The 13,934-nt window shown below is 25.6% G+C and overlaps 1 long non-coding RNA gene across 1 annotated transcript; it reads left to right on the forward strand.

Annotated features, from left to right (window-relative positions):
• The first annotated feature begins 12,506 nt into the window (after positions 1-12,506).
• LOC148566660 (uncharacterized) lies at positions 12,507-13,031 on the forward strand. Its single transcript, XR_015880838.1, has 3 exons — positions 12,507-12,540; positions 12,628-12,714; positions 12,942-13,031. It is a non-coding gene; the product is annotated as an uncharacterized LOC148566660 (long non-coding RNA).
• The last annotated feature ends 903 nt before the right edge of the window (positions 13,032-13,934 follow it).

Genomic DNA, 13,934 nt, shown 5'->3' on the forward strand with positions numbered 1-13,934 from the left:
TCATTACCTATTTATTTATCCAACAATAATAGCCAATAATGCATGTTAATTAAAATTTAAGATATCTTGAAACTTAAAACTAATAAGATGGAATAATAAAATTTTTTCTTATTCTAGAATAATAATACTAATATATAGTTATTTTGTAATACATGAAGAAATGAAGAAAATGAATGAAATCGACTATATGCTTAGCTTATTGTGTGTTATACATACACACATATCATATATTTTCAATGTGGTTAATTAACTAATATGGAAGGAACAAGATAAAAAAAAAAAAGGAAGAAAAAGTAAAAAGTGTAAAATTAAATTAGGTGTGTAAGCATCAACATTTATTCATTGTTTGTAGATGTGTAATTGGATTTTGTCCAAATCTCAAAAGTGTAAGGGAGATTGATTTGTTTTCCAAAAATGGGGGCGATTCCTGATACACAAGTTTTTAGTAAACGTGTAGAACAGTCTTTTTTTCTATTTTTTACTAAACAAGAATACAATAATATTTACAAGAATATATTTTTGGGTACTTCTTATTTGCGTTGCCTCTTATTTGTAACTTTATTTATTTTTTTTTCTCTTTGGCAAACGAGTTTGACACACAAAAGTTAATACACTAATACACTACTTCATTCATTTATTGTTTTTGAAAGAGCACCCTTACATTGGATGGAGGAAAATAAATACATAATAAGAGTTAATACTCAAAATCGTCCCTGAAAGATACTCCGATCTCCATTTTGGTCCTCGAAAAATAAAGTTAATAAAAATCGTCCCCGAAAGATACACGACTTAGTCACGTTAGTCCTTCCGTCAGTTGAGTGATGACGTGTCACGTTAAGTGCCACGTGGCACATGATGACGTGGCGGGTGATGACACGTGTCAAAATATGATTGGTTGACGTGTCAGATCAATGACACGTGGCATGCCACGTGTTACTTGACATGTAAAAAAGTTATTTTTAACCAAAATAGTCCTTGAAAGTTCAGACGTAAGTCATTTTCATCTCTAAAATTTTAAAAAATAATCAAATTAGTCCTTATATAATTTTTTTTAATTTTTTCTTGATAATATTAAATTTGAAATATTTTTTTATACTACTAATTTTAATAGAAATGTAATTGACAAACAAAAAATTAGTAATGGTATCTCTTTTTCTTAAAAATTTTGTCAATAAAATTATCTCTCTCCTTTAAATCTTCTCAAAATCTCTCTTATTCTTTTCTATTCTAAAACATTTTTCTTACATTATCATATTTTGCTAGAATATATATTCTCAAAATTGAAATGTATGTATTTCTTAACTTAAACAAAGTTATATGCTTAAAATCAAAATTTATGTATTAAAAGAAAAATTATATAATCTATCTCAAACATATAAAACACAAAAATTATATAATCTTTCAGAATTATAAATTGAAACTAATTAAATTTAGAAAGTTCTAAGAAAAATTGAATTTCTTTTCAAATTCATTATTTAGAAAAAGTAAAATTACACTCCTTCGACCCTTGAATAACATCATTTATAAATTTAGATTTGATAATCACATAATTAGTTTAATAATTTCGTTTGTTCTATTTTATATTTGTTTCTTGTAAATATTTTAAAAAAAAAAGATTTGGATCTCTTAATAGATCTATTTGACTCAAACCAAAATAATTTGACAACTAAGATATTAACGTTGGTAACGAATATATATTATGACCAGATTAATATTTTCTTTAGTACTTCCATATAGTTAAAAATATTTAATATTTTGTGTGTTTCATATGTTTGAGATAGATTATATAATTTTTCTTTTAATATATAAATTTTGATTTTGAGCATATAACTTTGTTTAGGTTAATAAATACATACATTTCAATTTTGAGTATATATATATATATATATATATTCTAGTAAAATATGATAATGTAAGAAAAATGTTTTAGAATAGAAAAGAATAAGAGAGATTTTGAGAAGATTTAAAGGAGAGAGATAATTTTATTGACAATTTTTAAGAAGAAAAGATACCATTACTAATTTTTTGTTTGTCAATTACATTTCTATTAAAATTAGTAGTATTAAAAAATATTTCAAATTTAATATTATAAAAAAATAAAAAAAAATTATATATGGACTAATTTGATTATTTTTTAAAATTTTAGGTATGAAAATGACTTACGTCTGAACTTTCAAGGACTATTTTGATTAAAAATAACTTTTTTACATGTCAAGTGACACGTGGCATGCCACGTGTCACTGACCTGACACGTGGCATGCCACGTGTCACTGATCTGACACGTCAACCAATCATGTTTTGACACGTGGCATCATCCGCCACGTCATCACTTAACTGACGGAAGGACTAACGTGACCAAGTCGTGTATCTTTCGGGGACGATTTTGATTAACTTTATCTTTCGAGGACCAAAATGGAGATCGGGGTATTTTTCAGGGACGATTTTGAGTATTAACTCTACATAATAAATTAGAGGCAAGCAATATATATATCATCTATTTATCTACTTATTCTTATTATATAAAAATTGATATAAATTTATTATAGAATAAGCTTGTACCATAACATTAGTTTATGTAATTATACCACATCAGTAATTTTACATAAATGACAATTTTACAATTTAAAAAATAAAAATAATAGATATTTATATAAAAACGATACAACAAAATTAAATTTAATACCTATTATTACTCACTTAAATTAAAAAGGTAACGATTAAATATAATTAGTATATATATATATATATATATATATATATATATATATATATATATATATATATATATATTAAAACTATAATAATAATTTTCAGTTACAAATATTTAAAATATATAATAATGACACATTAACATTTGTTTATTGTACATATATTTCAATATATCATAATTAATAAAGTACATTTATAATGTTATACTATATTTTTGTTATTTTCATTTTTAATTATTTTTTTTCTCTTTTTTTGAAAAAAATCTCCAAATACACTAAACAAAATTTTTGAAAAATTATACTATAAAACACCATTTATTAAAAAATATCAATAAATAAATACAATTTATTTCTCAAAATTTCATTGATTTGTTTATAAAAAAATTTCACACAAATAAATAAAAAAATGTACCTTCTTAGTATTGATTATATTTTATAATAAAATATATAAAAAAAGTTTTTAATATATAAAAATATATTAAAAAAATTAATATTATAAAAGAGACCAATTTTACAAGACTTTTTTTTACCAGAACGAAAATAATAGATTACGTGGAACTATATAGAATGTTACTAGCTATACCCTTCTCTATTCTCCTCGTGAATGGATTAGATTCTACTTTATCTTCTCCGGGAACTTCTTTTTAGTTTTTACATAAACACAAATTGCATCTTATATATAAATTTAGGTATGGTATGTTAATAGTAATTAGTAAAGGTGAACTCCCTTAACTTTATTCACCGTATATTGATCCTCTTTTTTTCCCTAAGTAATAATAATAATAATGCAATGAAAAACACTGTTTTTATATTATTCTTTATATTTATTATTTTATATATTTAAGTGTGTGAGCTTTAAATTAAATACATGTACGATTATCTATATGTTAAAGTAAATGAATATTTGATTATTACATCTAGAACTAAGAAAATGAATGCAATTCTAAAATACATGTACAATTATCTATATATGCAATTAAGAAAATGAAGATTTTGGCTGTTTTGGTCTGAATTTTTTTGTTATCTTTTTATTTTTTTTTTAAAATCCTAATATTTAAATACCTAATTTCTGGTATATTTAGATATTTTTGTGTGATTTTTATTCTGATATATGAGTTTTTTTTTTTAAGATTGAGTTAGATGTTAAATAGAAATTTATTAGTATAAAAAAAACTATTTATATAATTATATCCAAGTAGATTCTATAAATTTGTCAATATATATTTTTTTTGTGACTATTATAACTATGGTTAGTTATTTGCAGCCTATTCACGTGTCTTTGTTGTATAACTTATTTTTGTTTTTATATAAATATCCGATTATAGTAAACAAATTTGAATTCAAACTTCCTATTTAGGCAATTTTGCTTTCTGCTGATATTTGAGTAGGTGTGACTAACTAGAAAAGTAGAAAATGACATTCATTTGGATTTCAGCTATGGTTTTTCTTCTTTTACCTAACATGTACAGATTTTTTAAAGTCCCACGAAATAGAAATGTAGTAGTGCTTGCCTTACATGGTTTATGGTTTAGGAGAAAATAAGAGAAAAGAAAAAGAATAAAAAAAAAAGAAATCTTTTGTGTGGATCTATCATATCAAAAACTTTTTTCATCTATTATAAATATAAAAATAAAAAATATTATCTTTTGTATATTTACGATGTTATTCATAATTTTATTATTATTAATAATTATTAATATAAATTTAATTTTAATAATTTTAATATATTATTATAATAAAATTTATATTTAAATATTATATATGTATTAGATAAATAATTTAAATTAAATATATAAAATAATATTTTATAAAATATAATAGAATATAAATAAATAAAAATATTTATATTTTATTTAAGTATAATTGTATAACTAGTATTTTTTATACCAATAAGTTACAGTCTAACATCTAACTCGATCTTTAAAAAAAAATGAAATTCATATGTCAGAATAAAAACCACACAAGAATTTCTAAATATACGAGAAATTAGGTGTTTAAATATTAGACTTTTAAAAAAAATTAAAAAAGTAACAAACCACATTGAAGAAATAAATATACTATATATAAAATATAAAAAATGTTTGATGATAAAAAAATTTAGTCTAAAACAGCCAAAATCTTTATTTTCTACTTAATTGCATATAGATAATCGTACATGTATTTTAGAATTGCATTCATTTTCTTAGTTCTAGATGTAATAATTAAATATTCATTTACTCTAACATATAGATATTCGTACATGTATGTATTTAATTTAAAGCTCACACACTTGAATATATAAAATAATAAATATAAATAATAATATAAAAAATAGTGTCTTTCATTATATTATTATTATTATTATTGTACACATATAAATTAATTTTTAGTCAATACAAAATATAAATTACCTTCTAAAATTTATTCAGATGGTTAGAATCCATCATAATTTATTATTTTTTGTTATTAATTAGTTATTAATATTTAAAAGTGTGAGCTAAAATATGTTATTGAACAATCTCACTAGGTGAATAATAAAAGATGTAAACAACTTAAACATTGAGTCGTATTTCAAGCTTATACTAACAAGGATTATATTTAATTAATTTAAGATTTGATTTTTAAAATTAAATTTTTTTTTTTTATCTATTGTTTACGTTGTTAAAAAAGAAAGGTTTTTTTCCTATATTTTCTCGTTGTTGAATTACTAAACTAAAAAAAATCTAGTTAATAACTAAAAATGATAGTTAAAAACAATAAATCTCTTATGGTATTTAGCATTTCTTATTCAACAAATTTAACATCTAAACTTAACAAGTCTAACATCCAAAATTCTAATCCTGGAATTATATTGCAACATGTTATACCATTGCTTGTAATATCTTAAAAGATACTTTAGAACTACCGTGGTTAAATTTAGAGACAAATTTAAAACAACTTTAAGATTAGAGACGAGTTCAAAAACTACTTTGAGATTTGACTCTTTATATTTTGTTACAAAATTCTAATGTTGTAAATCTTTTTAGTTGTATAAAAGAAATTTTTGGATATTAGTAATTTTTAGTATTTTTAGTCATTATTTGACTAGTATAAATATTAAATTATCTTAAATAAATAAATTTTATTAATTCATATATGTAAACTTTTTAAAATATTAGTACAAATTGTATTGATTTATATATGCAAACTCTGGTAAATATATATTCAAATTATATATTTTTTGTGTACAAAATCTTTATAAAAATAAGTATAAATTATTATTAGTCTAATATTGACAAAAATTAATCATATTTATTAGTCATGTAACATTATTTATAAATAAATAAATAATATGGGTGCATGTAAGCATCCGCCAACTAGAAAATGCTAAATAAATACTAATGGTGTGTAGATAGTTCTTGAGGAAGCTAAGTATACAATTAGTGTGTATGGTTAATCATGGTTGTATGCTGTAAAATTAGGTGTGATATGTAGTGTTTTGCAAAAGAACATTGTTGATATAGACCAGAAAAGGAGGTGTAAAAAAGTTTTTTATTTTCAACTTTTGCACGCATAGATTATCTCTAAAAGATACTTTATATTCAAAGATACTATATATTTAACAGATCTTATTTTTTTTTTATTTTTTTTTACCATGTCTTATATCAGAGCTAAAATTTAAAAGTGATAGAAACAAAATAAAAACATGGAAGAAAAATTAAACGAAACAAACAATTTGATTGGAAACAACAAATTAAAAGGGGGAAAATGCAAAACCCTTTAATATAGTAGGAGTGCTTCGAGTAAAGGACACAAAAAAGAAAAAAAAATGTTTGGGAATTAAAAATTTTCAGTTATAACTAGTAAAAAATTTCTAAAATTAATTTTATTTATGTAATCTTTAAGTACATGAAATTATTGTCAGTTTGTCACACTCGCGTATCTCATTGCTTATCACATATTTCCACAGTCCCACATGCTAATCATAATAATATGCTATTTAATATTAGGATGCTTACCATATCACATTCTATTCCTATCCCATTATCATTATTATTACGGAATAATATTTCTTTGTCATTTTATTTTTCCTTTCTTATATACTATTGCAATAATGATTAATCATAATTATATATTTTAATTATCATTAATTTTAATTTATTTTCTGGTTGTAACTATTTCTTCACTTATTCGCATCCTAAATATTGGGGTAAAAAACAAAAATAAGTCAAGGAAGAAAACAATTTACGTGAATAAGCCAAAACGAAAATTGCTTCATGAATCCACCAACGCACATATATATGTAATTCGAATCAGCTTGGTTCGAATTACACACAAACACACACACACTAATTCGAACTAGCTTGGTTCGAATTACACACACAATAATTCATGGTATAATTCGAATTATGCTGTTAAAAAATTAATAATTTATTAAAAAAAAATTATTAAAAAATTTATTAAAAAAATAATAATTTAAAAATTAAAAAATATATATTTTATTTCATACGGTTAAAAAAAAGCTAACAAAATATTTAATTACGAGTCTTCTTTAAAATATTAATGAGCTATCAATTCGAATTCCATACAATACTTTTCTGTCCATTTTTAATAGTTCATGAATATTTTTTAATAAATTTTTTTAAATTATACTACAAAAAATATTTTATCCTATACAAAACAAATTAAAAAAAATTGCTTAAAAAATGTTATGAGTACTATAAAAATTTGTAATGTTATAATAACTTAGGTAAATACATGCATGTACTCAAATTTTAAATAAAATACTCTACATAGTCAATAATAATTTAGAAATGAAAGAAAATATTTTATTCCATACAAAATAATTAAAAAATATATTTTATTCTATACAAAATAATTTTAAAAAATGGCTTAAAAGATGTTATGAGTACTATAAAAGTTTGTAATATTCTAGTGATTTAGGTAAATACATGATAAAAATATTTTTTCTTTAATTTTTAAATTATTAGTGACAATGTGGAGTATTTCTTTAATGTCTTAAATTTATTAAAAAATATTCATGATAATTTTTTAATAAAATTATTTAAATTATATGGTGAGATATTACATGATTCGAATTACGTATAGGGAAGTTCGAATTACTCTGGTTCAAATTATATGGTGAGCAATTCGAATTCTATACAATACTCTGCCCATTCTTGATAGCTCATGAATATTTTTAAATAAATTTATTTAAATTATACCACAAAAAAATATTTTATTCTATGCAAAATAATTTAAAAAATGGCTTAAAAGATGTTAGAAGTACTATAAAAATTTGCAATGTCCTAATGACTTAGGACATTAAAGAAATACTCCACATAGTCACTAATAATTTAGAAATTAAAGAAAAAATATTTTTATCATGTATTTACCTAAATCACTAGAATATTACAAACTTTTATAGTACTCATAACATCTTTTAAGCCATTTTTTAAAATTATTTTGTATAGAATAAAATATATTTTTTAATTATTTTGTATGGAATAAAATATTTTCTTTCATTTCTAAATTATTATTGACTATGTAAAATATTTTATTTAAAATTTGAGTACATGCATGTATTTACTTAAGTTATTATAACATTACAAATTTTTATAGTACTCCTCACATTTTTTAAGCAATTTTTTTTAAATTATTTTGTATAGGATAAAATATTTTTTGTAGTATAATTTAAAAAAATTTATTAAAAAAATTTATTAAAAAATATTCATGAACTATTAAAAATGGACAGAAAAGTATTATATGGAATTCGAATTGATAGCTCATTAATATTTTAAAGAAGTCTCGTAATTAAATATTTTGTTAGCTTTTTTTTAACCGTATGAAATAAAATATATATTTTTTAATTTTTAAATTATTAATTTTTTAATAAATTTTTTTTAATAAATTATTAATTTCTTAACCGTATAATTCGAATTATACCATGAATTATTGTGTGTGTAATTCGAACCAAGCTGGTTCGAATTATGTGTGTGCATGTGTTTGTGTATAATTCGAACCAAACTGGTTCGAATTATGTAGAAATGGAGTTCGAACCAAACTGGTTCGAACTACATATATATGTGCGTTGGTGAATTTATGAAGCAGTTTTTGTTTTGACTTATTCACGTAAATTATTTTCTCCCTTGTCTTATTTCTGTTTTTTACCCTATTATATTGGAGGGGCCGATCAAGAATCAACGACATTAGTATTTAGTATGGTTGGAGCTTACCACTAAATAAAAATTCAGCTGCACACCATGACCACTTTCTAGTGTATAACAAAGACTATTATTAGTCTTTATCCCTCCTTAATAAGGTATACTTTTCTTCTTTCGATTTTAAAAAATATAAAAAATTTTAGGACTTTAATAAGGTATAATATTAAATAATCTTGATAAGGTGTAGTTTTAATCTTTTTATCAACTTTTTAGATTTATATTAGATTATGATTTTTGTCAAGTATAAATAAGTTGTAGTTCCATTTTCTGATAGTATGGTATTTAAATTGGACTTTAACGCAGAGTTTATGTCATAAGAAGTGGAAGAATTTAAACAAATTATATTGATTCACCCAATAAGATTGTTCATAGTCACACAAGTTCCAAAATATTAAAAATCACACAAATTCTAATGAAGTATGATATTAAACTGCCTTATTTTTTTATGTGTATTTATTTATAAACAAATTTAATATGTAATGACACATGATTTATAATGTAATAATCGTTATACTGTAAATTTTTTTGCAATTTTTTTCATTTACAAGAATATATTATTGTATGACACAAGTGGCACAGTCAAAGTTTTTAAGTTTGTTTTTAACTTATAACACCTTACTTATATGCTTTAAGTTCATACACTTTACTTTTAAAATTAAAGATACATCATATTTATAATTACAGGTACTAACATCTAAATGTATTTTATTTCGGACTTGCTATATATACAAACAAAAAAGGTCTACAAGCGTTACAAGTTATCCAGTCCAGACTTCTATCCACGCGTACTCACTCCCTTTGAATGGAGCGTAAATTACACGCGCGTCACTCAACGGTTACGCTTCGCAAAAAGCGCTCCTTATGACGCACTCTTCCACTTCTCTTTCGAAAAAAACACAAACCGTCCATTTTCGAGCAACATTCCAAACTGAAGAGATAGAACTCGTCGCAAAGATTAGCAGAAACCATCAACACAAGATAGAACTCTCCATCAACAATCTCCAAAAAAAACGAAGATATATTACTCAAGGTACGTTACTATTTTACTCATCTTGTAGATTTTCCACATTTCGAAATCGAAGAACTATGTTTTACTGTTCTTCTACGTTCTTCTAGGTTTTACTGTTCTTCTTGTTCTAGCTCTCATTTTATTGTTTTTAATGTTCTTCTTGTTCTAGGTTTTACTATTCTTCTTGGTTCTAAGTTTTACTATTCTTCTTAGTTGTTCTAGGTTTTATTATTCTTCTTGTTATAGTTTTTCTCGTAACTGATTTTTGGGAGTATATTGCGTAATTTGGTGGATGTATATGGAGTAATTTTTTTGGTGTATATGGCATAATTTGTTGGGTGTATATATCTGAACTGATATAATGTAATATAATCAACTGTTGCAACTGTTCTAAATATTGCTTGTCCTTGGGTGTATATTGCTTGACCTTGTAATGTTGCTTGACCTTGTATATTTATGCATGTTTGAGTGAATTGAAACATCATTTTGAACTGATCTAATTAAATACTTATGAGAATCCGTATAGGTGTATATGGTTGATCTATGGGTGTATCTGACTGATATCTATGGGTGTATTTTTTATTTCAGAAAAAATGGCAGGCAAAGATCAAGCTGAAAAAAATGTAAGAACAAATATATGTCTTAGATCAAATCAGTTTTTAATAATAGAAATATATCTGACTCTAATTTTGCTTTGTTTACAGCAAACCAAAGACCTTAAGTGTGCAACCCATTTGTTGAGTGACAAATTCAGAAATATGAACGAGGAGAAGAGAGCAATTGTTAGGGATTTGAGATTTGGTGGCTTGATGCACATCCCGCCGCTAAGGGTGCATCAGCAAATATTAAAGGAGTTGGCTAACTCCTTTAAATTAGGGAAAAATAGACTCGAAACTGGCTACGGTTCGTTTAAAGTAAGATCAAGAACAATAGGGGCTGCGCTTGGCATCAACGCGTCAAGTAACTCGCTACACACATAGGTGTATATGAGCCATATTGAGGTGTATTTTAAGTAATGCTTGGATGTATTTCAAGTGATTTTCATACAATGTTGTTTCCCTTTTTGTAGGAGATCTACTGCCTCAGAAATTCAATTATAAGGATCTTTCTGAAGACAACAAACAAATTTTTAGAAGATTCCAGGGGAAGACCCTAAAAAATCTGACAGATGAGATGATGGCTATTGGTGTTGATAATGAACAGGATCGCCTCATGTTCAAGAAGATTTTCATCCTCTATATACAGATAGTGTTCCTGTTACCAACCACAATAAACAAAATCTCCCCTGTGTACCTGGCACCAATTTTCAAGATGGACACAATAACAGAGAGGAACTGGGGAGCACATGTTCTGAATTTTATTATCAAGGGTATAACAGATTACAATCTGAAAAAGAAAAAGGTAATTGACGGCTGCCTGTTTACCCTGATGATAGTTTACTTTCATCTATCAAAAAATAAAGACAAGAAGGGGGAAGAAAGACCTCCAGAACCCTGGATTGCCAACTGGACTAAAGAACAGTTGGTTGAAAGAATGAGGGCAGAAATGAAGGAACATATGGTAAGTGAACAAAATATCTTGGGTGTATTTTATTTTTTTGAATGCTTTTAACTAACATTTCTAATGTTTCAGGGAATTGTAAAGATGGCCGAAACAAAGGAGAAAATGAAAGAAAAAAAATAAAAAAAACCAAAAAAATAATAAAAAAAGAAGGCAAGTTCATCATCATCATCTGAGACTGAAACAACTGAAAGTGAAGTCCATTCTACCTCTGAGTCTGAGACTGAAGAAGACTCAGAGGATTCAACAAGGAAACAACCCAGCCGAAAAGTCAAAAAGTAAGTAACATACTTGGATGTATTTTGTTTATCCAGTTGAGTGTATTTTGTGCATTCATTCAGGTGTATTTTGTACATTTATTTGGGTGTATTTTGTGTATTCATTTGGATGTATTTTGTCCCTTTTAGTATGTTTATAAATAACGATTGTTTGCCTTCCAGAATAGAAACCAAAAAAAGAAAGAAGATTCAGGAGGATTCTGATTCAGAATCTGAATCAAATGATGAGTAATGTTCTAAAATTATTACTGCTTTCCTTTGGGTTTATTATCAATATTTCATGTATTAACAGAGCGTCTCTTATTAACTTTTAAAAGCGAAGAATCATTACCAGTAGAGAAGCAAAAAACAAAGAAAAAGACTCAAAGAAAACCACAAAAGTAAGCACTTCTTTGGATAGTATTTTCTGATCAATTTAATTTTGTATTTCTGATTCATACTTATTTTTTTCCCCCAGGACACAATCCAAAAAGAAAAATATCATTGTTGAGGATTCATCTCCTGACCAAGCTCAATCCTATCATGGATATAGTACTTTGTAAGCTATATTACCGTCTATCATCAAAATTATATTTGTTAACATGTTCTTTTATGCATGTACTGTCAGATCTGAAATTGGAACTGAAGAATTAGATGAATTCTTAAGGGAAAAGAATGAAAAATCTGCTGCACAGGGGTTTGTCTTGTTGGGGTGTAGATTTCAGATTTTAAGGTGTTTTCTTTGCTAATAATTGTTTGTTGTTTGCCAGGGAAAAGGAAGCTGACATGCGATCGACGGAAGGTCACTATGTCTCATCTGAAACGTAAGAAGTTTTATTTGATAAAATCTTCTTATCCTGATTTAACAGTATGGTATTTTTTATGAATAACATGTACTCTATTATGTTTAGAATATCGGACGTAAACTTAGGAAGTGATGATCCTTCGTCTCAAGGACTCACAGAACAAAGTAGCGTAAACAAACCGGCAGAGAGCATGTAATTTCTCTTTCAAATAACCGTTGATTTTATTCTTTTATTACCTTCTACTTCTAATTCTGTATATATTTTTTTTAGAAAAAAACCCTTTAATGTTTTATTCGAGAAAAAAAAAAGGCAGGAAAAAAAAAATAAAAACTAGAAGTATGTAAGTTCTCAAAAAACAAAGCCTGTCTTTCTTTTGAATGCTTCAAGTGTATTTTTGACTTTCTTAGGGTGTATTTTAGGTTGAGTCTGGTTGAAGAGTCAGCCAGTAAGCCAGCTGAAGAGAATATGATGGTTGTCCGGGAAGAGACACAGTCGCAAACCGAAGCGCTTGCAATGTGAGTTTTTCAAGAAAATTTCAACCTTATAACCTTTTTATTTTCGGGGGCTTTGTTAACCTTTTATTTTTCTTCTTGTTTAGAGTTTCGATTCAAGTTTGTCTACCACTGTCCCAAACAACCACTGTGCTGGAAATTGAACAAACACCTGTGACAGAAAATGAACCAACCCCTGTGGTACAAATTGAAGGAACTACAAAAAGGTAAGAAATAGTCTTGGGGTGTATATTGTCCATGTTGGGGTGTATATTTTCACGATTAATCATTGACTAATTTTTTTAAAACATGATTAATTTTATGTAACCCTGCAGCACTCCAGGACCACCCAAAAAACCTGAAGAAAGCACACCCGCACTTCCACCAGCTCCATGTAAAAATTTGCCAATTATGAGTAAAACTCTCTCTGCTGTATTCAAAATGTCTGAATTACAGGTACTATAATATGAAGGAAAACATCAAACCAAATATACACCTATAACCTGACATTTTTTACACCCAAAGAAAGTTGAATATACACCCAAATATATATCCCCTTGATGCTTTATCCCTACAACCCTGAATCCTAAACCCTAAAACCCTAAACCCTAAACACTAAAACCTAAACCGTAAACCCTAAACCCTAAAACCCCTAAAACCTAAACACTAAACACTAAAACCCTTAAAACCTAAACTCTAAACCCTAAAACCTAAACCTTAAACCCTAAAACTCTTAAACTGTAGTTAAAAAAAACAAACAATATTTTATAACATAAACAGCAGATTGTGAAATATATATATATATATATATATATATATATATATATATATATATGTAAAATGTGAAACATAAGAAAATTTAGAAATACACCCAAAAGAACAGTACTTTTACACCCATATTCTGCAACTATACACCCAAAG

Source organism: Arachis ipaensis, chromosome B4 (genome assembly GCF_059453495.1).
Source record: "Arachis ipaensis isolate K30076 ecotype BB chromosome B4, ASM5945349v1, whole genome shotgun sequence".
NCBI classification, from domain to species: domain Eukaryota; kingdom Viridiplantae; phylum Streptophyta; class Magnoliopsida; order Fabales; family Fabaceae; genus Arachis; species Arachis ipaensis.